The following is a 23,464-nucleotide window of genomic DNA, read 5'->3' as shown; positions in this document are numbered from 1 at the left end:
ATGTATTATATATACGAGTTAACTTTCATTTACTCGATATAGAGTTTTACAGGAAATAATTAGATGAAGGAGGAAATATGTTTAATGGACAATCGTACCACTAATAAAAAATTAAGGGAGACTAAATATTTTCAAACTCTTAAAAAGAGAAAATGTAATATTATGATCATCACTAGATGAGATGCATTGATTGTTAGTTTAGGACGAGCCACAATTATTCTCCTTGTGGGTACTCAAATTGTAATCGATGTTACACTCTTGTATCCTGATTCTACATGTACCCTATTAAGTTACAAATATATCCGTCAAAATAGTTTCCATTGGAAACTTTTAATAACAAGAAAGATGAATATCTCTTCATCACCAAGAATAACAGATATAAGAAGCAAGTGCTTTAGAGAATTCCTCTATTTTCATCTAAACTGTATCATACATACATCAATCTCATATCACATGTTGTGTTTAGAATAATTTTTCAGAATCTTTGATAAATTCAATACTAGGCATTATCGCCTTTGTCATCCTGGTTTACGGATGATAAGAAAAAATTATCAGGAATTTTATTGGTCACAACATCAATGTTACAAATTTCCAAATATCCTTAGATTTTGTATTTTATTGGTCACAACATCAATGTTACAAATTTCCAAATATCCTTAGATTTTGTGTGCACCGTATATGCCACATGAAAAATAATTTTGGGACCCTCTTATCGTAAAATTAAAAAAATAAGCCACTCAATTTCTTAAACACATTCAAGGAGATATATGTGGTTCTATTCAAGACCATTAAGATATTTTACAGTGCTTATAGATACATTGATAAAATGGTCACATGTGTATCTCTTGTCCACAAGGAACTATGCTTTTCTCAAATGTATTGCTCAAAGTATTAAATTAAGAGCAGATTACCCTAAACACATGATAAAATCTATTAGAATGGACAATGTCATGGAGTTCATTTTACATGTCTTCAATGATGATTGTATGACCTTAGATATTAATTTGAAGCATTTAGTACCTTCTGTACACAATCAAAATGGTCAGCTGAAATCTCTCATCAAGAGAGTTAAATTAATTGCACAACTATTACTTTATAATTACCATTAGCCAACCTCATGTTGAATCATGCGGTCTTAGATGCCATATATTTAATACAAATAAAACCAACCATATATAATATAGCTTCTCCGTCGCACAAAAGCAGTAGACCGGAAAGATGACGAATGATTCGTTGCCTGCCTATGCTTATGCACAAGAAATAATTATTAAAATAAGTCTGTAGATAAGAGTTTTTTTTCTTCTTCTCTGTGAATTGCAAGAGAGAGAAAGGTACCCAGCAACTTCTCGCAGGTAGGTCCATGGCCATTGCTTAATTAGCTCTCCTTCTCTCTCACTCAGCTTTCTTGCCCCGCCGATTAGCTGTCCCTGCTTTCATTATTAAGTGGCCTTTAAGGTACACATAGTGGGCAGGCAACTTAAACACTTGTGCACAGGCGTGTCTACACAAAGCATCGATGCTTTGTTTCCCTTTCAGCAGTATGCGCTGACACTCCACGGTACCTAGAAACCTCCGGTGGAGCCACCAATGGGCAGATCAGGGGATCCGCTCAACTGCATAATGGAAAGGAACGGCGAGGAATCGTCCAAGTTGGAACCTCTACTAGCTTCTAGCAGCGGAGGGTCGAGCGGCAACATGGCAGCTACGACCTATGCTTGAACATCTGTCCGGCCGGCCGTTCAGAGTCTTGTAGCAGCAATCCGAAAACTTTCCCAAAATTTGCATGTCTAATGGTCAGCCTTGGAGTGCTACTTTGGACTGTCCGTACTACACCGCTTTGTGTAATGGTTAACTTTGGACTGTAAGACACTTTGGTTAATGGTCAACCATTATATACCATCGGATTAAAGATCCTGTGATGTGAAGAAAGCTCATGGTCCTTCCACCTTACCAAGAATCTCTCCTCACTGTAAACACCAAACAGGTTGGCTAGTACAAGAGCCCAAAGCTAGCTGGCCCCTTTGTAGTCAAAGGCCCAAAGCATTATGTAACCGATTTGGTTGTCACATTTGAGCTCACCGGCTAGTTATATATATATATATATGAAAATTAGTATGTACTCCTAGAGTATATAATCTCTACTATGATATACCATATAAATAAATTTGATATACTTCTTTATCACTATGAGTATACTTATATAGTCATTCTAAGATACTTCAATATGAACTTACATGGAAAAATAGAAAAGAAGTCCATCAATTTTATTAGATTTTGATAATACATTTGTACTTGTACATAAAATGTAATACACTCAAAAAAAAATGTGCAAACCACCTAAAAAAAGCTATATATATCACTTGGACGATCTTATATACTCACATGCTCCATGTACATACCTTTTATCACATGAGATACTCCCTATATAATGAGATACGTATGTGAAAGTACATACTCCCGGGAGTACCAAATATGCTTCACACACACACACACACACACACACATATATATATATATATATATTAAATGTCTCGCCCGATGAATGAGCGACGGTAGCCTATTGTTGCTATTTTTTGAAATAGCCGTGTAACATGACATATTAAATGTTTTTCCCTGAGGTCTCGCACGTTCAACGGATGAGACATTGATCTAGCCTGTTCAGCGGGCGAGAGATTGATCTTGCCCACTGAACAGGCGAGATCTTCCTCGCTGCGATGCAGGATGGGCCTACCCAAAAGGTGTCGCTCGAATAGTGGGCGAGACCTTTTGGGTATATAAATTGGCCGCACCGGCCCTGTCGATGTTAGCGCGCCATTTTTTCCGACACAGACAAGAGAGAGGGACGAGAGGAGGAGAGGGAGGAGAGGAGAGGAGAGGGGAGGAGAAATTTTGTGGTGAAGCTTTGCTGGGGAAAAGATATATGCTTTTTCTCTATTTTTTACAAACCCGGTATGCTAATCACTAGTGCTAGATTTTGATATAGGTTAGAGGTTCGATCTAGGATTTTTTACAAACCTGGTAGGATAACCACTAGATGTAAGTTAGAATGTAGATTTAGGTTTAGAATTAGGGTTAGACATTATTAGCAACTAGATCCTGTTTGTACACATATTTAGCAGTTAGATATAATATTTAGATATATGTTAGGTATTAGATGTATGATTTAGACATGAGGCATAAACTGAGGTAGTAGATGTAGGATTAGAGGTGTTTGATGTAATGACTTTGGAATATTTTGTTACAGTATAGATTACATATTGGGTCATGTTTGTAATGAATTATGTATTATTGTAGATGTAGTTTTACATAATTTTTTTATGTTTTGTCGTAATAATATTAGAATTTTTTTTATGATTGTCAGGTATGTTGGACCAGTGGTAGTTTAGGATTTTTTATGGGGACTATGAAATATTATATGGTCTAGAAGGGGTAATACTGTCTGCATTTAAATCAATGGATAAGGGTATCTCCAGATATATGCATAAAAGTATTGGACACTTGTATGTCTAGTTGATGCAGGGTTTTAAAATAGACTATGAGGTTTAAGAGATGACCGTTAACATTATGGGTAACCGTCTGAGAGATGGTGTGTACTGAGAGGTGTACCCGCTTAGGAAAGATGGAGTTTGGAGGAGGTACCTGTAGTATGTTGTGCACAGAGGTTAACCTCCTATGTTGCTTATGCAATGGAAGAATAAGGAGGTAGTTGGGGAGATGCAGGGTGGGGGTATGCGGAGGAGGAGGGTGATGAGGAATAGTATGATGAGGATGTTGATCCAGATGGTGTACATTCATCGAATTATCCAATTGAACCAACTCATGAGGCAGATGAAGGTGAACAAATCCCTTCTCTAATTGGACAGATCAAGCAATATGATCTTGAGGCTGATGAATGTCCTGAGTATGATATGTCGGATAGTGAGGATGATGTTCTTATTCCTCTAGACTGGAACAATCCCAGCTTTAACAATCTTGTTTTAAATGAGGGGAATCAGGTGCCACTATGTGAAAAAGCTCAAAAGTGACGGGTCATAATTACCATGGGTGATGGGTCCCGCACCCGTCACCCTGAACGCGTCACTGATGACTAGTCATAAGTGACGGGTAAGGACCCATCACTAATGAGATCTTTAGTGATGGATCAAAACTTAAGCCGTCACTTATAACCTTAATAAGTGACGGGTCACAATTGTGACCCATCACTTATTACAAGTCATAAGTGACGGGTCACAGTTATGACCCATCACTTATAACTGATGAACAATTTTCGCACTTTTTGGATATGAAAAAAGTCAACAAAAATATTTTTCACCTGACCCAATCCAACTCAAAGCCATCACCACTTGCCACGTGTCCCTTGCTATTCTTCAAGCTATTTTCATAATGTGCGTACCATGGGAATCAAACTCATGACCTACCCTTCGCGCGTCTCTGTCTTACCACTTCACCCTCGCTTGTGTTCTGAAGGGAGTAGGATATTTTATCCTTTTAACCTTTTTGCCGAAAATCATAAGTGACGGGTTATAACTGTGACCCATCACTTTTGACTTGTAATAAGTGACGGATCACAGTTATAACCTGTCACTTTTGAGCTTTATACAAACCAGTTGATCCAGAGTATCTTCGGTTAAACGAGCATAACTTTTGTATACAGACTCTGATTTCGATGTTTTTTGATTCTATGGACATCTACATAAAAAGTTATATCCATTTCCCCTGACTATATGGTGATTTTTCGAGGCCAAAAATGTCTGGAAAGATTGAGTTCTTGCCTCTAAAGTTTCTGCACCATTTTCGGAACACGCGTTTGGGTCCATAGCCGACATCCCTTATATCAAACTTGAGCATAAATATACAATAATTCCTATTACAGTGTTTGTGAGGTGAGAAACAATAAGAGAAAATAAAAAAATAAAAAATATTTGTGAATACACTACTTTAAATCAAATTGCTTTAGAAAAATAATATTTACTTTTACCATTTTACTACAAATTTTATGGTTTGCAAATCAATGCAAATTTTACTATTGGATATAGGAAATTATATAGTTATTATTTTTAATTAATACTAGCTAGATTTATAATTGATATATTATGAAGGATATATTAGACATGTTACAACTACATAAAAAAAACTAAAGAGTTGATAGGCTAATACATCTAATATTTCATCAAACTAATTGACTAATACATCTAATGATTGACTAATTAAGATTCCTTCATCCGTTCTCATGGGTCAAAACTTGTCATTAGAGATGGATCAAAACTTGACCCATCACTAATGACTCTTTTGGATGACAGGTCACAACTCGATCCGTCACTTATGACTGGCCTAGGATAACTTGTTACTGATGAAGAGTCATAAGTGACGGGCCACAACCTGACCCGTCACTTAGACCCATCACTTATGACTGGCATAAGATGACCCGTCACTAATGATGAGTCATCATTGACAGGTCACAACTACGGCCCATCACTTTTAACATAAGTGATGGGTCATATTACAAACCGTCACTAATTTCGTGTCTCCTTTGTCTGTTTTTCATGTAGTGTGCTCTGGGAGTATACGCAGAATAAGGTGACCGAGGGTACAAAGTATACACAGAATGAGGTGACCGAGTATACACATCATATTCCTATCAGTCAGGCCATGAAGGATGCTATGACTCAATGGCTGACATCGCTTCGACGATGGTTTTATGTTGTCAAGTCAAGCAAGAAGGAATATGATGTGAAGTGCGTGAATGAGGGTTGCCCGTGGCGGGTGCATGACTTCAAGGGGAAGTGAGTTAAGTATTCAGAGGTGTCAATTGTGGTCGACCACACTTACACGATGGACGAACTTGAGCTCAGCCACAGAAACATTACCTCATTCTTTGTCTCTAATATGATATATGCCCAAATTGTGAACAACCTAAACTGCGAACTAGGATTCATAACAAGGCAAATTGAGAAGGTGTAAAAATACACTATCTGCTATAAAAAGGCATGGAGGGTGAAGAGGAAGGAAATTGTGATGAGGTTCGGGACCTACAAAGTGTCATATGACAATCTGCCATATTTGCTGCAGACCATTGTTCGAAGGAATCTGGGGACGTATTACGATATCATAAGTACGCATTTTTGTCCAAATATGGCAAGTATGTCCTGAAGTGATGCTTCTTCATATTAGGAGCATTTATCAAAGCTTTCGACCATTGTCGGTCTATCCTGTGCATGAATGATACTTTTCTTACCGGCATGTATAAGGGATAGATCCTGATTGGTATTGGGGTTGATGGGAACAACCAAGTTCTACCGTTGGCCTTTGAATTTGTGAGTGAGAACACCATCAGTTGGTATTGGTTCCTATACCGTATCAGGATGATCATTGTTGGTGCTCAGCTGAATGTGTGCCTTATTCATGATCGACATGCTGGGATGCTTGTAACAATTCTGGATCTACAAAATAGAACAGACGATGGCTTGATGGGACCTATGTGGCCAGATCTATAGAGTAGATAGTGCATGAGGTATTTGGGTGCAAACTTCCTTCACCAATTTAAGAACAAAAACCTCATGAACATGTTCAAGAGGCTATGCAGTCAGAACCAGCATCGGAAGTTTGATGCTCTTTGGAAGACACTAGATGAGCTAATGAAGAAGCAAATATAGGAGCATGCAGGGAGACTCATGAAGGGATCAGAGGATGAATCAGTAGCTCTTGAGTCGCTGCCAATAGACAATGAAGCTGGTGTAATACTGAGGACCGAGGCATCTACTAGGTCATTTTGCGAGAGGATTGGGAATGAGCCGAAGGAGAAGTGGGCTCTGCTCTATGACACAAACGGGACTAGGTACAGCATTATGACTACAAATTTAGCAGAGATTTACAACAGGGTAATGAAAGGTGTGAGGGGGGTTGCCGCTTGTGAGGATTGTAGAGTTCATATTTCAAGGGGCGTGCAAGTATTTCAAGGAGCGCTATACAATAGCTCACACAATGCTGAATGATGCTCGTCTGATTTATGGGACAAAGATGATTAAGTACGTGGAAGATAAGACGAAGAAGGCAAAGACACGACATTTAATGATGCTCGTAGTGTCGTACCATGGCCTATGCAATGCCTGCACGAAGAACGACAATAACACAATCCTCACCAGGTGTCCCCTGCTGCTTCAGATGTGGTCATATGAGTGCGTCACCATCGGCAGGCCCGTTATCGACCATAGCGTGTACCAATTCCCTACAGACATCGTCAATAGCCCGACCATGGCGTCGTTGTGGTGCAGACGTAGGGTAAGTGTTATGATATTTGTGTACGTATATGTTCATTACTTCATTTTTTGTTTCTCTAACTCTGTTTGGTTGCACAGCTGAGTTGGTCTAGCATGCAGACACACCGCACGTACCTAGACTTTGTTCACCAGATCAATGAGCTGACGATGAACGACATCCACTAGAGGTCGTACACGCAGGACGAGGTACTTTGACGCACTCTCCTTGGACTTTCAGTTCTCTACTTACGGGACCAGGAGTACTAGCTAATGTGGTGTGCTCTCGTCTATGACATCCACGTCGAGGAGTACTCACCGACTCACGTGATGTAGCAGTTTGGGAAGTTCCAAGCGTTCTTGCTATAGCTGACTAGGACGGTGCTTAAGAACATAGGTGTGTAATGTTATAATTACATTTTCATATGAGATGCTCGTGTATCTTTTTTCACGTCCTTATGTTTTTGCAGGTTGACGCACAAGGGGGCTCATAGCACGAGGGTGTTTGCATCTCGTGTGCACACGTGGGTTACCGAAAGGGACCAAGCTGTCATGTACGTCATGGATGAGGATTAGCCACACTCTGAGGAGGCGTACATAGAGTACCTCTCTAGGTTCATGGCTCGGACACGGATCCAAGTGACATATACACCGACCAGGGTTCCATAGCCTGTTCGGACGTGCGCGACATGAACCCGACACATAGGGACCAGACACGTCCACCTGAGGTACGAATAATACTACGCAACTCATCATTTCCTATAATTGTTGGTGCAAAAAAATTGTGTAACGAAATAAACTTTTTCTTTGTAGAGGGACATATTGTACCTGGTTGAGGTTGAGGCACGGGTGACCAAGGTATGGATCAACAGTGGCCTCAAGGTCCCTAGGGGAGAGATGAGCGCTGTGTTAGGCCCGATTATCTGGCAGGTAAACAAGGTCTTCCTGTAGCTCAGCTGTAGTTTGTCCTTGGACGTTGCGACGGGACCACGAGTGTTGGCTCCTCTCACGCCACACCCATCAGCCATGTTCACGAAGCTGCCTCAGCCACCGGTACGTCTGACCTTCATCGCTGAGCCATCGAGGCTGTATTCCACCCCGACTTCCTCTTTCACCCCTAATACAACGAGGCAGTTCTTCACCGGGGTTACTGACCTGAACTAAAGTTGCGTGTGGCCTCAACTTTCATTCTCTGGCACGGGTGACCTCTGCTATGACGTCATAACATCTAGGCCAGCATTCACCGGTGCCAATGATCACTTCTACGCCGGCACTGGGGTCACACACCCTTCCTTCGTAGACCCAGGTCCTTCGAGTTCTCACATCCCTGGCTTAGGTACGACACTCCATGCATAACCAAATTGTTACATATGTCATGCTTTATCATTGCTAAGATGTTTTCTTCGTTGTTTCATGTGCAGAGATTGACGATCTCTAGGACGTAAAGGCACATGATAGCTACATGGAGTTGCTCACCAAGGATGGTAGTTAGGTCTTTGGGTACTCCTACATCTTTAGACATAGCGATAAGCTCGGTTCATCGCAGCTACCTGGTGTGCCACTTACGGGGACACATCCCTCTCAGGACGATTACACCACTCCACCGCCCGCGACACGGCCTACGCGGACGATCGTGCCATCAGACCTGCTAACGTACTCAGTTGACCAGTGAGAGCGCAGAGGCACAGGGTCCTGAGGACGGATGCGACGAGGGGGTTTATCCATAAAAGGGGACGTAATCTGTAGGCTACTATGTTATTGTTAGTTTCATGGTGTTATGGTACTACGTTAATATGAGTGTAATGATACTTTCTTCATTCTACTATGTTATTGTTGGTGTCATAATATCTTTCATGTACCATGTTTTAGTATTGAGATTCTATTAAGACCATTGAGGTCTACCACGAGCATTCCATAACAATCATAATGAACACGTTGACCAAACATATAATGGTATATACGATACCCCTAGTGGTTACCTGAGTTTCGCCTAACATACCTTAGGGAATGTAATAAGGGCGAAAATTGATGGGATGATACACAAATTACAACGCCGTCCTAACAGTGGTTCTAATCACACTGACTTAGAGTGAACTGTGAGGAGGCTCCTGAGTCCCAATAATCTCCAACATCATATTGCGCAAACGGTGGAGGAGGAGCATCCCTATTGTGACACAGGTAGGTGCACCATGGATCGATGCTGTCGGTGAATCAGGAACCAGGGGTCCCCGGATCCCGAGGCCAGGCCAGTAGTTTGCCATGTGGTGCCTTCCCGCGGGGATCATCTCTGCGAGGTATGAAAAGACTAAGTCCCGGGAGGGGGTGCTCGGGGCCATGAACAGTGGTCCCTGAGTACCCGAGTTCCCCGATGATCTGCGAAGACCAAGTGCCGGGAAGAGAGTGCTCGGGGTCATGAACAGTGGCCCCCGAGCACCCAAGTTCCCCGATGACCAGAAAAGCCGAGTACCGGGAAGGGTGTGCTCGGGGCTGCGAACAGTGGCCCCCGAGTACCCGAGTACCCCGAGGACACAAGGAAGGTAGTTTCGGGAGAGAGTACTCGGGGCTGTGAACAGCGGCCCCCGAGCACTCGGTTCCCCGAGGACCCGAACAGTAGACTCCGGGAGAGAGTGCTCGGGGCCGTGAACAGTGGCCCCCGAGCACTTGGTTCCCCGAGGACCGAGAGAGGGCGTTTCCGGGAGAGAGTGCTAGGGGATGTGAACAGTGACCCTCGAGCACTCGGTTCCCCGACGGCCCAAGAAGTCCTTCGTCGGTGGCCCCAACAGGGGTCCAGCGGTGAGGTGTCAGCCAGTGAAAGGCCTGATGCCGCATTTAAGAAGGCGCGTGGCCTGTCACCTCCAACTGCTCCTGCCATGCTCAGTGTCAGTCCCTGCCATATTCTGGCAGAAGGGCGTGGGGACATTTAATGCACGGGTCCCATCCCGCGCCATCCGGCGCGTCTCGGGATAGCGTCGCAAGGCCCAAGGCGCCCTGCCTGCCACCCTGCTGTGTCAGACGAACAAGACCGGGCGGGCATGCCGGGCTGCTCTGTCGCTGCCCGGTGGGCCCTCTCCACAGCGCCCGTTGCCAACGCCATCTTGACGACCGAGACCGGGTGGGGGGCGCGTTTTCAACCCCCCCCCCCCCGTCACTTCGCGCAGTAGCCCATGATGACCGCTTTTCCATTTATGGCACCTTGGAACTCGTGCCCTCCCTTTCAGGGCACGTTACTGCCGGCGAGTATTTAAGAGAGCCGGCGGGCACAGACAAAAGGGAGGTTGGAGAGAGGTCTCGAATACACACTCTCAGAGTCTATCAGAGACTCTTAGAGATCGAGGAACTCTGAACACAGACGCCAAGACTCGAAGAACCCTCAGTACAAGCACAGAAGCTGAGACCACCAAAGAACAAGGCGCTCGAAGCTCTAGGATAGATAACATTCTTGTAACCAGCAACATTCCTGAGAGACACTCTCAGGGCATTTATAGCATCCACACAGGAGTAGGGTATTACGCTCAGTGCGGTCCGAACCTGTCTAAAAATCCCTCCAGTGCATTTACTGCATTCTGCATTAGATCATTTCATCCCACCTACCATCGCATTTACACCCATTTATTTCTCCCGCAAACATATTCAGAATCATCCCCCCGGTCGAATCTCAAAAAGGGGTCCCTCCGGATCCCTGCAACAGGAGTTCACCCTCCGACAGATGCATACAGAAGTGTCCTCTAGTTTTTTTACTTGAGGACTCGACATATTCTCAACCTCCCTCTGCAACTCAAAGATTTGGTATTGAAGGTGTTGCCCGTAATCTTGTATGCTGCAGAATAGGAGGATCGATCTATGGGCAGTTGTCAGGGTCATCATTAGAGACATGTAAAAATATGAAGGTCATAATCTATGTTTTAAAAAAAGGATACATACATTCATGGTGATATAGTTCTCACCCAACCCAAAGGACATCGGAAGAATTGACGACCCCCATGAATGCTCCCATCGTACATTTGAATGACGCAGTCGTACCCATGGGAGCACTTAGACCAGGGCTCATTCGGATGCTCGTAAATTCTTAAGTGACTTAGAAGATGAAAATCACCCCTATCCTATAAAAGGAAGTTGTAGAGAGGCTCATCGGACTCACTTGTACAAAATGAGCCCTCCCATCTCACCGTTGGCCTCACCGACTCCCTTCTTCCTCGCCCCCTCCTGCCCCTTTCATTGATTGTTGTCGCTTTAGTTTCTAGATACATGAGCCTTTTATAGATGTGTTGTAGCACCATACGTCCTTTTTACCGATATTACCATCAAATTTGTGTTACCCACACACATTCAACTGCGATAATAAAACATTACTCCATTTTCAAACACAACCCTTTTTAGACCGTGACAATAATTGTTTTTTCTTGTCACCTTGAAACAGGACATCATGGATTCCTGGAGGAACCATCTTATGGGAGTGCCATAATGGCATGGGCATCCATTGTGCAGGTGTGGCGATCGAGCTCAAATGTTGACGTTCTTCGAGGTCTAGATTTTTGGTAGGAGGCTCTTTATCTGTCTGGAGCTTGATGATGATTTCATGGTGTGTATCTCTCTTTGCCTTCCTCCACACCTTCTAATTATACCTTGAGGATATCACTTCTAACTCTGGGTTTATTATCCTAAGCCTTATCTTTTCAAGCAATGGATCGACAATGTCAGGCCACCATACTGTGTGATGAGGATATCACTCTTTCGGATACACACACACCGAGTATTCCTCCAACAATAGGTCCATTGACACGAGCTCGTGCACGTCAACTAAATCATGAGGTGAGCTCGTTCCTTAGTATTCCTTTATATTTTGATGAGGATGGGATGCTACTGAATAATTGTGATGTATTGTTACTTAGGAACACGAGAGAAGAACAGCAAGGGCGCCCAAGCCAAGGTGGAGGTCCAATCAAGTTCGAGTCCGTTTCGGAGTCCAGGACCAGCCTGCACTAAAATCGTCACCCAGGACACATACGGACTCCGTTTTCGACGTTCTACACATGGTTGGAAAGCTAAGGAGATAAGCTTTCCAACAGGACTGGTCCCATATCCAAATTCTTTCTGAGTCAATGGGAATCATTGAAACAATTGGACATCCAGAATCTATCAGGGTGCTGCGCCACCATCTTTTGGGCCGTTGGGCCGTGTATCGTGTTGGAGTCCATTAGGGACGCGTCCAGGGGTCCTTGGCCGACCCTAGTCTTTTATATACAGTAGCCGCCGCCCTAATTAGGGTTGGGTTTTGCTTAGATATGGATTTACACACAGTTGTGAGATTTTCGCTCTTGTTTCGGACCGACTAGGCCGCCGCAAGTGTTTGTGGAACCCCGACTTCGAGTGCTTGAATTCAATTCACAATATTTCAGATTGTATCTTCTACGTTCTTGCTTGTGTTCTCGGTACACTTGCAGGGATTGAGCCTTCTTGGCGAGGTCAACCGCGCGACACGGTTGATAACCATCGGAGCTGTGGTATAGTGATTGCAAGGGAGATGATCTGTTCGGGTCGAAGCCTTTGGATCATCAACGTCGAGTTCTCCACCCACCGACTTATCGCTACCTATCGGAAGATCAAGCTAACATTACTCATCACTGTGGATGATACTTTAGAGAGGCTGAAACAAAACATCAGTATGAGATTAGGATGGCTGAAACAAAATATGAAGCACAGCTATGACAAGAGGCAAGACATGAGCACCAACAAAAATATCAATGCTGGGAACAAGAACACAAGCGACAGGCCGAGGAGCTTCATAGGTGTGAGGAGGAACATCATATCCGACAAGATATTGTAGGGAGGCAGGAGGCCGAATTTCAAAGGCGTGAGGAACACCTTCCAAGGTGTGAAGCACTCCTGCACCGACGAAAGGGGCTGAGTGCAAAGAGGCATGTCAAAGAAGGGGGAGACCTCCCCGTTCCCCCAGTAGAAGTATTTTCCTATCCGCATCAATGTAATATTACCATCAACTTTGTGTTACTTGTACACATCCAACCGTGATAATAAAATTGATGGCTTCTACTAGAACTGGTCACATTACTAATCATGTACTCAATTTTCAGACCTAGCCTTTTTATAATTAGCATTCTCATTGGTAATCTTTTCAGAGCAACCTTTTTCAAACCTAGGCTTTTCAAAAGTAGCATTTTCAGACCTAGTCTTTTTAGCTGTAGCCTTTTTAGAATTAGCATTCTCATTGGTAATCTTTTCAGAGCAACCTTTTTCAAACCTAGGCTTTTCAAAAGTAGCATTTTCAGACCTAGTCTTTTTAGCTGTAGCCTTTTTAGATATAGACTTTTTAGAAGTAACCTTTCAAAAGTAGACTTTTCAGTTGATATGACCTCACCTTACTTTAGAATTAACTGCTTTCCAGGGTCAGTTTCCATAGACTTGGTCCATGCACTAGCACGATTCCACAGTATAAATACATGGTCTCCTTCCCAAATATACAACCAAACCACTAGCCTCAATGTCCACAACTTTGATGAAAATAGCATCCGATCCGTTCCCCAAAAAATACATGCCGAATAATTCGTTTGATGGGGTCAAAGTGCCCATGTGTTGGTGTGGAGACATTTTTAGGGTGATGAAGTCCTCCAAGTTTTGCTACACCTATGAAAGGAGGTTCTTCATGTGCCGTAACTACGAGTACGATCCACCCCAAGGAAGCACTAATGTTGGCTCACACCACTACGTAATAACTTATTGCAAAACTACTATAAAAACAACTAAAATTTACCACTTAATATTTTGATCTTTATTGCAGTCGCCGCCACCACTATGTGACATCCTACAGTGGCTGGATACTAGCAATTGAAAGCGGATGTGTGCCTCCTTCACACTAAGCAGTGTGTCGCTTGGAGACACTTCCATGAGAGGAGGGAGGCTACGCGCAAGTGCATTCAGAAGGAGTAGCATAAGATGAGGGAGGAGCATAACCACATAATGGTTGAGGCCCATGAGGCGGAGAGGGAGAGGAGTCACGACAGGGCATGTTGGGCGTGTGACGCAGGACCCAAAGCGGCAAGAAAGGGAAAGTGTTTCACTCACTAGACCAGATGTTGCAATTATGTTGTTTACATTTCCAAAACATGTTAGGTTTAGACGCGATACTTGTTTAGGTCATAATGACCGTGTACCGTACATGCCAACGCCCGTGTATGTCGTAGTTCTTATTAAAATCATTGTGTTCAACTTTCCGTTTCTATCAAATCGGGGTATCCAAAATTTCACAGAAACATCTAATGGCACTAGACGATTTGACAAAAAAAATTGCAACACAAATTAAATTATTTCGGCCAAAGCAAGGTATCGTCCATTCATGTAGCTACACCTTACTATCGCATGTTCAACGGACGAGAAAAAAGTGTTACCCATTCACCAGGCGTTAGGTGAATGGGCGACACGTCTCAGCACTAGTTTTTTAATTCCCTACCAGTCGGAGCTCACAACGTCTCACTCGTTCATCGGGCGATACCTTGCTCTTGCCCGAAGAGCGGGTGACGATAGCCTATTACTACTATTTTTTGAAACGGTTGTGTAATTTTGCATATATATATATATATATGTGTGTGTGTGTGTGTGTGTGTGTGTGTGTGTGTGTGTGTGTGTGAATGGGCCATGTAAAATTCACTACGTGAAAAACAGACATGGGTAACCGTCACCCCGAATGAGTCAGTGATGACGAGTCATTGGTGATGGGTACAGACCCGTCACCAATGATGAACAAAGGTGACGGGTAATAACTGTTATCCATCACCTATGACATCTCTCATGTGATATAGGTGATGGGTGACCTCTTAACCCATCACGCATATCGTATAATACCCGTCACTTATAGCTTTCACTCATGTACTGGAGAGAAACATATTGGTGATGGGTGACCTCTTCACCCGTCACTTATATTGTCTAATAAGTGACGGGTAACTAGGTTACCCGTCACTTATGGATTTCACCCATGAACTGAAGAAATACATAAGTGATGGGTAACTAGGTTACCCGTCACTTATGGCTTTCACAAGTGACGGGTAGGCAGTTTACTCGTCACTTATGTATCTCTTGCCCCGTAGGAATGAGCTGTTTCCTGGCTGCATCCTGAAGCGTAGTTAGGATTTGGCGACCATCTTCTCCCTGCAAACAATAGCAACGCATCCAAATACATATCGACAAACACACTTGTATAAGGACTTGCTTCATCATAGAATTGCAAATATTACAAAGTTCAAATGAATTCATTACAGAATCACAAATGTTACAAAGTTCCGATCAACTCATAATTACATAAGACTTCACAACCTAGGGCTTCTATAGTGGAACTCGCCCTGTGGGCTGATGACTTCAGACACCATGAACTCAGCAATCCATTGTCGAATATCTGGGAGTGCACCCGCATCGAGAAACATACACTTGTATTTCTGCATAATTTAATCCGTAACCAATGTCATGTTATCACGGAATTAAAAAAATTACCGAAATTAGTTATGAACAATCTTGTATTGAACTTACATCGGGGGATTTGATATTCTTTACTCGGAGCATGAGGAGCATGTTCCATGCAGCATAGAGTCCGCAGGTGTTGCCCAGTGGCTGTTGGTGGCACTGCTGAAAAGAAAATTTACTGTTAGATGAAAAGGAAAAAAAACAGCAATAGAGAATATTTGGTAATCTGTTTGGTAGCACTTACTGCATACTTGGTCTTGTGTGTCAGCCTGCGGCCGGCTTTCCTGTCATAGTCAGGTTGAGCTTGAAGGTACTTGTCAAAAGCTCTGCATAAAGAGGAATCGATTATGGAGCCTTTGAATATTAGAAAAGTTTAATATGTGAACTAAGACAGACATAATTGACGTGTCAAGGAGTTGTTTTACAACGCTATAATCACGCGATCTAAGTTTGCCTTTTGCAGATATTGGTCTTGACGAGTCAACGTAGAACACCAAGTCCCACTTGAGGCAAATGTTAAGTAAGATCCAATGGCCATCGGTGTTGTGGGCGCCCATCAGGTACTTCACTTTTGAGTATTGTTGCATTGCTCTGGCCACATGATTCACAATGTAGTCAGAATGAAGTTGGATGACTGATATTGTAATGGCCTCAGGGTCAAGAAATGCGACGGGATCCTTGTTCTTCATTGTTTCTTTCATCAAGTGTCTACAGATAAGAACACAGTAAGATTCAAGACTTAATGGTATTAATTAATGAATATCCAGTATCAAGGGACTTACAATGTGAAGACCCGTAATAATGATACGTCCAAGCCATCAAGGTTGAAGAGGTCATATAAGTCATTGAAACCCACAATGAAGTAGCCATCTTGATCACTTAAGATGTGTCGTTGTTTATACTGTACGGCTATGGATTGATCATTGCTATCTCTACAAGCCTGTACATAGTAATTATGCAGGTTGATACATGCTTTTCCCACCCTTGCTAGCTCATCTACCATCATCAAGGGCTTCCCATATTTGAATTTCATGTTGGCCTAAGTCCACACTGGTGCAATATCCGTGGACTTCTTCACTGGTACAATGGACTTCGACTTCGCCGGTACAATGGCCTTTGACATCTCTGGTAGGGGCTTCTTAGAGCCTTTCTTCTCGACCTCCTTTTACTTCTTCTTTTTTGGGCTCTCTGGGGGAGACGATATTGGGTCTGGAAGTGAGGCTACCGAATGAGGAGGAGAATGCAGTGAAGCCGACTTCTCTGGAGGAGGAGAAGGCAGTGAAGCTGCCTTCTTAGGAAGTGAGTGGCGCGGTGGGAGTGCACTTGGAGCTCATCCAGACTGGGATGAACTGGAGACCATGATGTCACCCCTCTTCCACCAGATCCTTTGATGAAGAGCTTCACCGAGAGTTATGACTTCCTCATTTGGGGGACCTCCAATACATGATCAGTGGTATTGCTATGTACCATATCCACCGTACGTAACCATGGCATAGCCTACACGTATCGGGACCGTATGTAAGATACGGACGCCTAGATGCACCCGGCCCCTTGCAACTTCGATGTGATACCCGTCAGGCCTGATTGCCAGGCTACAGGGTGTGGGCCCTTCTAGTAGGTCAATTGTATCCGGCTCAGTCTCGGCAATAGCTACTTGTTATTCGACCTCCCTAGAGGCACAGCTACTCTTCCCTGCAGCTCCGGGACTAAAATCCTGTGGCATGGAAATCTGTATTCCCTTTGTTGCAAGCTACCCCATGATGCTTGAGTAAACTTTCTGGGTCTGTCCCGTGTTAATGCATCCACGTCCACTGCACATGACCTCTTCCTCTTCTTGTACATCCTGATGTCTTCGAGAAAGCTGTATTTCTAGCCTTGGGAACTTGATACACCTTGCACTCGACCTGGGTGCTCCGGGTTTCCCAGCGCCGCTGTGAGAACATCACGTTCCTTGACCCCGGTGAAAGAACCTTGGCTGGCTTTGGCTGGCTTTTCTTTGACTTTTTCTGCGACTGCCTGGGTTTTGCTATTCTAAATGTGATTTCCCCGCTATCATATAGCTCACCCCTTACACGCAAATATGACCGTGATCACCCCTTCTCTTGCTAATTTCTCATCCTCTACCTGCCATTTCGCTCCTTTCCCATCGTACCTGGCTGCGCCAGTCCTGTGATCATGCTTGTTCTTAGCCCGAAGTCACTTCTTCTTCTCACTCTCCTTCTTAACTGCTCTGAGCTCTTCATCTGCACAAAAGCATCCCAATCTTCTGGTTTCAAGTGCTTGTAGCTCTTGAAGGGTGCCACCCCTTTTGCTAAGTACCGATTCATAAGTTTGCTCTTAAAGCTTCGGTGAAGTTTCATGATCGCTTTCATTGCTGCAGTGACCACGGCGTTCTTTTGACGCTCGCTCATGTTTCCAAGATAGTCCAGATACTCCATGACAACATTATTGAAAAATTCCCTCTTTGCTTTGTCACTGAGGTCATCAAACTTAGCCGTTATCGGCACCCTCTCCCGAGCAATGAGCCATGCAACCCTTCGGAATCTATTCAGGGCATTTTCATCCATAGGCAGCCCATCAGCATCAATTCCTATGACGGTACCCTTGTTTGTCAGCCACTGTGTTTGTGTCCTTGGCTTTCGGGCTCGTGCAACACTACTAGCTGTCTAGCTTGGAGACTCCACTGTCGCCATCTAGAGAGAAAAAGTGGAGTTCACATAAACAAAGAACATTCCTCTATTCAACAAGTATAAAATGTATTGACTCACTTGCATCGATACCTCTTCGGTGGGATTGAATTCTTTGTCACTTGCCCGACGTCGGCTCTCCCGATTCAATGACGGGTCAGGGCTCGGGCTGTGATACTGGCTTTTGCTGCTACCGGAGGAGGACACCGGGTGCGGGCTTGGGCTCCTATCCACCCCATCTTGTGCCGGGGGCCCCTCTAGTGCTAGCATCCTTTGTGCTTTTGGTTTGTCAGGGGTGATAGTCTTCTTCTGCCTTATGGAAATCAAGTGTAGTATATCTTGTTGTTAATAGAGGAAAGAAAAGGAATCAAGGCTAATGTCTAAAACAATGATTGAGCAGCAGGTTGATATTGCAAATAAATTGCTCTCAAAACACTACAACTGGCCCCATGACTTAGAGTTCCTGCTCCCTAGCTATTACATAGACATATCATCGACTAGGCATGCATCTAAGTTCTCAACTAATTTCCAAAACCTGAACATAGCTCTCTAGAGATAAAACATCATGGAAGCTCACGGGAGAATGAACTCAACATGATTTCTATGTGCATAGACACACAAGTGAACACTACCAATTCATCTCTATGAGATGCCAAAGCCAACTAAAACCTAGAGAGTAATCATACCGAAACTATTGTACTTAGCATGCCATGCCCAATCTCAGATCAACAATTCATCATCGAGTAATATAGTGCTCGCAACCATACTACTCAGATAAGAAATCAAGTTTAGTATATTGTTTACACATGACATGGAAATAGCATATGAAACATATATGAAATTGCTCAAAGATCTGACAGTAGGCACTAAACATATACGAAATTGCTCTCAGACTATGTATAACAATTGGCCCAAAAACATTAAATGTCCTTCCTCCTAATTATTCTATTGAACTCATCATCAATTGAGCTATTACCTAAGTTCTCAACTAGCAAACAGAGTCTTGATAAAAATCAAAAGAGTGTCTGGATAGTGCTGCTATGATCAAACAGAGGGCCCAAAACTAAACATACTTAGCCAAGACAAAACTAACAGGAGCATATATTAAAAACAAAATCGATAGTAGCATCATCACAAGCCTATATCTGAACCCAATTTCAATTCAACTACATCATCACAGAGCAACACTCCAAAAACAACTCAAAATGCATCAATAACACACATGTCTAGAGCAACCATTCAGGCCTAAATGCTATTGTGCTTAAATAATGAGCTCAATTTCAGTTCAACTACATCATCACAGAGCAATACTCCAAAAACAACTCACAGAAGAGAGCATCATCACAGAAGAGAGCAATACTCCAGAGCATCACTGTAAAGAGCATTATCACAGAGCATCATCACAGAAGAGGAAAACTCACTGAGCGGGGAGGAGGAGGCTAGGGAGGAGGTGGCCGGGGAGGAGGAGGTCAGTGTGTCGGAGAGGAGGTGGCCAGGGAGGAGGAGACCGGGGAGGAGGAGGCCAGTGCGTCGGGGAGTTAGAGACTAGGGAGGAGGTGGTCCGGGAGGAGGAGGCCGGCGCAGAGGAGAGCTCGGAGTCGGGGAGGCACGGGGTGGAGAAGACTGGGGACGATGATGGTCATGGTGGCGGCGAACCCTAGCGCGCGAAACAAAAAACTTAGCCAATATGAGAGTGCGCATGCGCGGGGAAGAGCTAGGGTATATATACATATAAGTCATAGGTGACGGGTGATAAATGCCAACCGTCACCTATGAGTATTACCCGTCACTTATTTGAAGTAAAAAGATAACGGGTGACATTTATCACCCGTCACTTATGAGTATTACCCGTCACTTATTTGAAGTAAAAGGTGATAGGTGACAAATGGCACTCATCACTTATGAGTATGACCCATCACATATTGACATTAATTTACAAATTCAAATTTGACATTAATATTACAAATTCAAATAACTTGAGACTTAAAATTCAAATTTGATATTAACATTAACAATTCAAATAACTTAAAATTCAAATTTGACATTAATATTACAAATTTGACACTGAAATTCAAATTTGTCGTTTTCGTGCTTTCTTGACATGGATCCCTTCGTTATGGTCAGAGCGGATGTATGGAGTTTCCTCGACCGGCGAAAGGCATGGCACGACTGCAGTAGCAAAAGGGGGAATTTCATCGAATTGATTGAACTCCTCATCAACGACATTTGCAACTCCAACGATGCGTCTTTTCCCAGCGAGAACCACATGATGATTCTTTTTTGTTGTGTCAGTCACATAAAAGACTTGGCGGACATCTTTAGTGAGTACGAAGGGTTCACACTTGTATCCGACATGTTTGAGATCAACGCTAGTGAACCCATACTCGTCATTAGTGACGCCCTTTGCCCCATGTACCTAACGGCACTGAAACAGGGCTACCTTGAATCCTAAGTAGTTTAGCTCACAGATCTCCTCTATTTGACCGTAGTATGTGCCCCTCTGCATGTCGTTGTCATAAGCATCTATACGGACACCACTGTTCTAGTATATGTTCTTCTCATCTTGGGCAACTGTGTAAAATGTGTATCTGTTTATATCGCACCCTTGATATGTCATAATTGTGTATATAGGACCCGATGCTAGTTTTTTTTATCAGAGCACTTGTAGGAGTACTTGATTGTCTGATTCGATCTCAGAACCAAGTCATGTACCTTTGCATATGTTGCCTCACAACTCAAGCTTCGGTCTACTCTGGATTCTCTTCAAGCAGCATCTGTTTGTGCTCATCGACATATGGGCACACTTCGCTCATTTGTTGTAGCACGAGGAAATGAGCTTAGTTGTAAGCCTTCAGATTAGGAGTTATTGCCATCTTCCCCAGAACTCTTACACCTGCGAGCCTCCCCTCATGGCGAGACTTAGGCATGTCAATTGGGTTATTTGGGTCAATGTAATTAACAGACCACTCTAATGCCTCCTTCGTCGTGTAACCCTGCACGATGCATCCCTCAAGAAAGGCTCGATTCCTTACATACTTCTTGAGAACACCCATATATCTCTCTTATGGAAACATGTGATGCAAGAACACGGGGCCAAGGTAGTGTATCTCCTTCACAAGGTGAGAAGTGAGATGACCATGATATCGAAAAAGGATGGTGGGAAATACACCTCAAGAATACATAGAGTCTCAATGTGTCTTCATTCTAGCTCCTCCAGCGAGTCTGGATCAAGCACCTTTTGTTCAATTGCATTGAAGAAAAAGCACAGGCTTAGGATAGCCTCGCAGACCTTTATTGGGAGGATGTTCCTAATAGCTACCGCAAGTAGTGACGTCATCATCACATGGCAATCATGAGACTTCATCATGGCGAAATTCATTTTCAACTCTTTCACCGAGACAAGTCTTGCGATGTTGGATGAGTAACCAGAGGGAACTTTCTCACTGTGCAAGAACTCGCAGAATTCTTTTTTCTCCTTGCTAGAGAGAGTGATAGCTGCTGGGGGTAGGTGTTTTCCTTTGTATCTTGTGCATGGAGCTCCGGCCTTAAGCCCATTTCTTCAAGGTCAGCTCGTGCGTTCTCATGATACTTTCCTTTTCCCTTCATTTAGAGCAATGTACCGATCAGACTCTCGTAGATATTTTTCATGCAAGTTGTCAATAGAGTGGCGAACATCTAATTTTTCCTAATATTCTAGCTCGAATAGTATTGATTTCTTGTTCCACATTCCTAACTGTTTATCATCCTTAGAGGATTGATTTCACTTGCCAAGGACAACATTGATATTCTTAACCTGATTGTGGACATCTTCCCCACTGAAGTACCTCGGATGTAAGTCTTTCTCCCTTGTGCCATCGAACTGCTTGTCTATGTTTCGATACGGGTGCTTCCTGAGAAGGAAACGTCGATGCCGCATGTACACTGTTTTCTTTGAGTTGGTCAACCTCAAACTGCATGTGTCATCTAAGCAATAGGGGCAAGCTTCACTTTTCTTTTGCTCTGACCTGACAAGTTACGCAATATTGGCAGATCATTGATGGTGATGAATAACATGGTGTGCAAGTAAAATACTCTTGTTTGTACTGATCCCAAATCTCGACGCCTTCCGAATAGAGTTTCTTAAGATCATCGCCTAAAGGTCTGAGGTACGCATCTATATCGTTGCTAGGTTGTTTCGGCCCTGATATCAAGATCGACAACATAATTTATTTCCGCTTGGTACAAGGCCAGGGTGGAAGGTTGTAGATCGACAATATAACAGGCCAGGTGCTATGTGAAGTAGTTATGTTACCGAATGGATTCATGCCATATGTGCTCATAGCAAATCTAATATTTCTCAATTCTTCGGTGAACCAACCAAATGTAGATTCAACGATTCACCACTGAGCGGAATCTGCCAGGTGGCGTATCATTGCGTCATTCTTACGACCCTCCTTATGCCAATGCACCAATTGAGCCTCCTTTCTGTTGACAAACAGACGCTTCAGACAGGGAATTACAGAAAAATACCACACCACCTTACTAGGACCACATTTACTTTTCTTGCCTTCATCCCCGTCACCACTGTCATTTCTACGCTTATATTGATAGGTTACACACACGGGGCATTGATCCAGCTTTGCATATTCTGCACAAAATAAGATACAATCCTGTTTACATGCATATATTTTTTCTATTTCCAGTCCTAAATGACAAATTATCTTCTTCGTGCCATAGACGCCCTCGGGTACCAAGTTTCCCTTCGGTAGCATCTCTCTTAGCAGATCCAGCAATGCTTCGAAACTCTTGTCAGTCCAACCATGGGTTGCCTTCAGCTGTAAAAGCTTTAGGTTCCCAAATATCCACGTGTACTTCTCCTTACAGTTGGGATAAAGGAACGTCTTGAAATCCCACACAAATTCCTGGAATTTAGCAAACTCACCATTGTTATACTCGTCGTGCCGCTTGACATTCCGCACCATCTTGTCCACATTCTCCACAAAATTCTCGAGATCATTATCATTCAAATCTAATATGTCCTCATCCTTGAGATCATGATCCATTTCACCGGGTGTAAGT

This window comes from Phragmites australis, chromosome 6 (assembly GCF_958298935.1).
Source record: "Phragmites australis chromosome 6, lpPhrAust1.1, whole genome shotgun sequence".
Lineage (NCBI taxonomy): Eukaryota > Viridiplantae > Streptophyta > Magnoliopsida > Poales > Poaceae > Phragmites > Phragmites australis.
The sequence above is the reverse complement of the archived record's forward strand: the minus strand, read 5'-3'. Positions refer to the sequence as shown.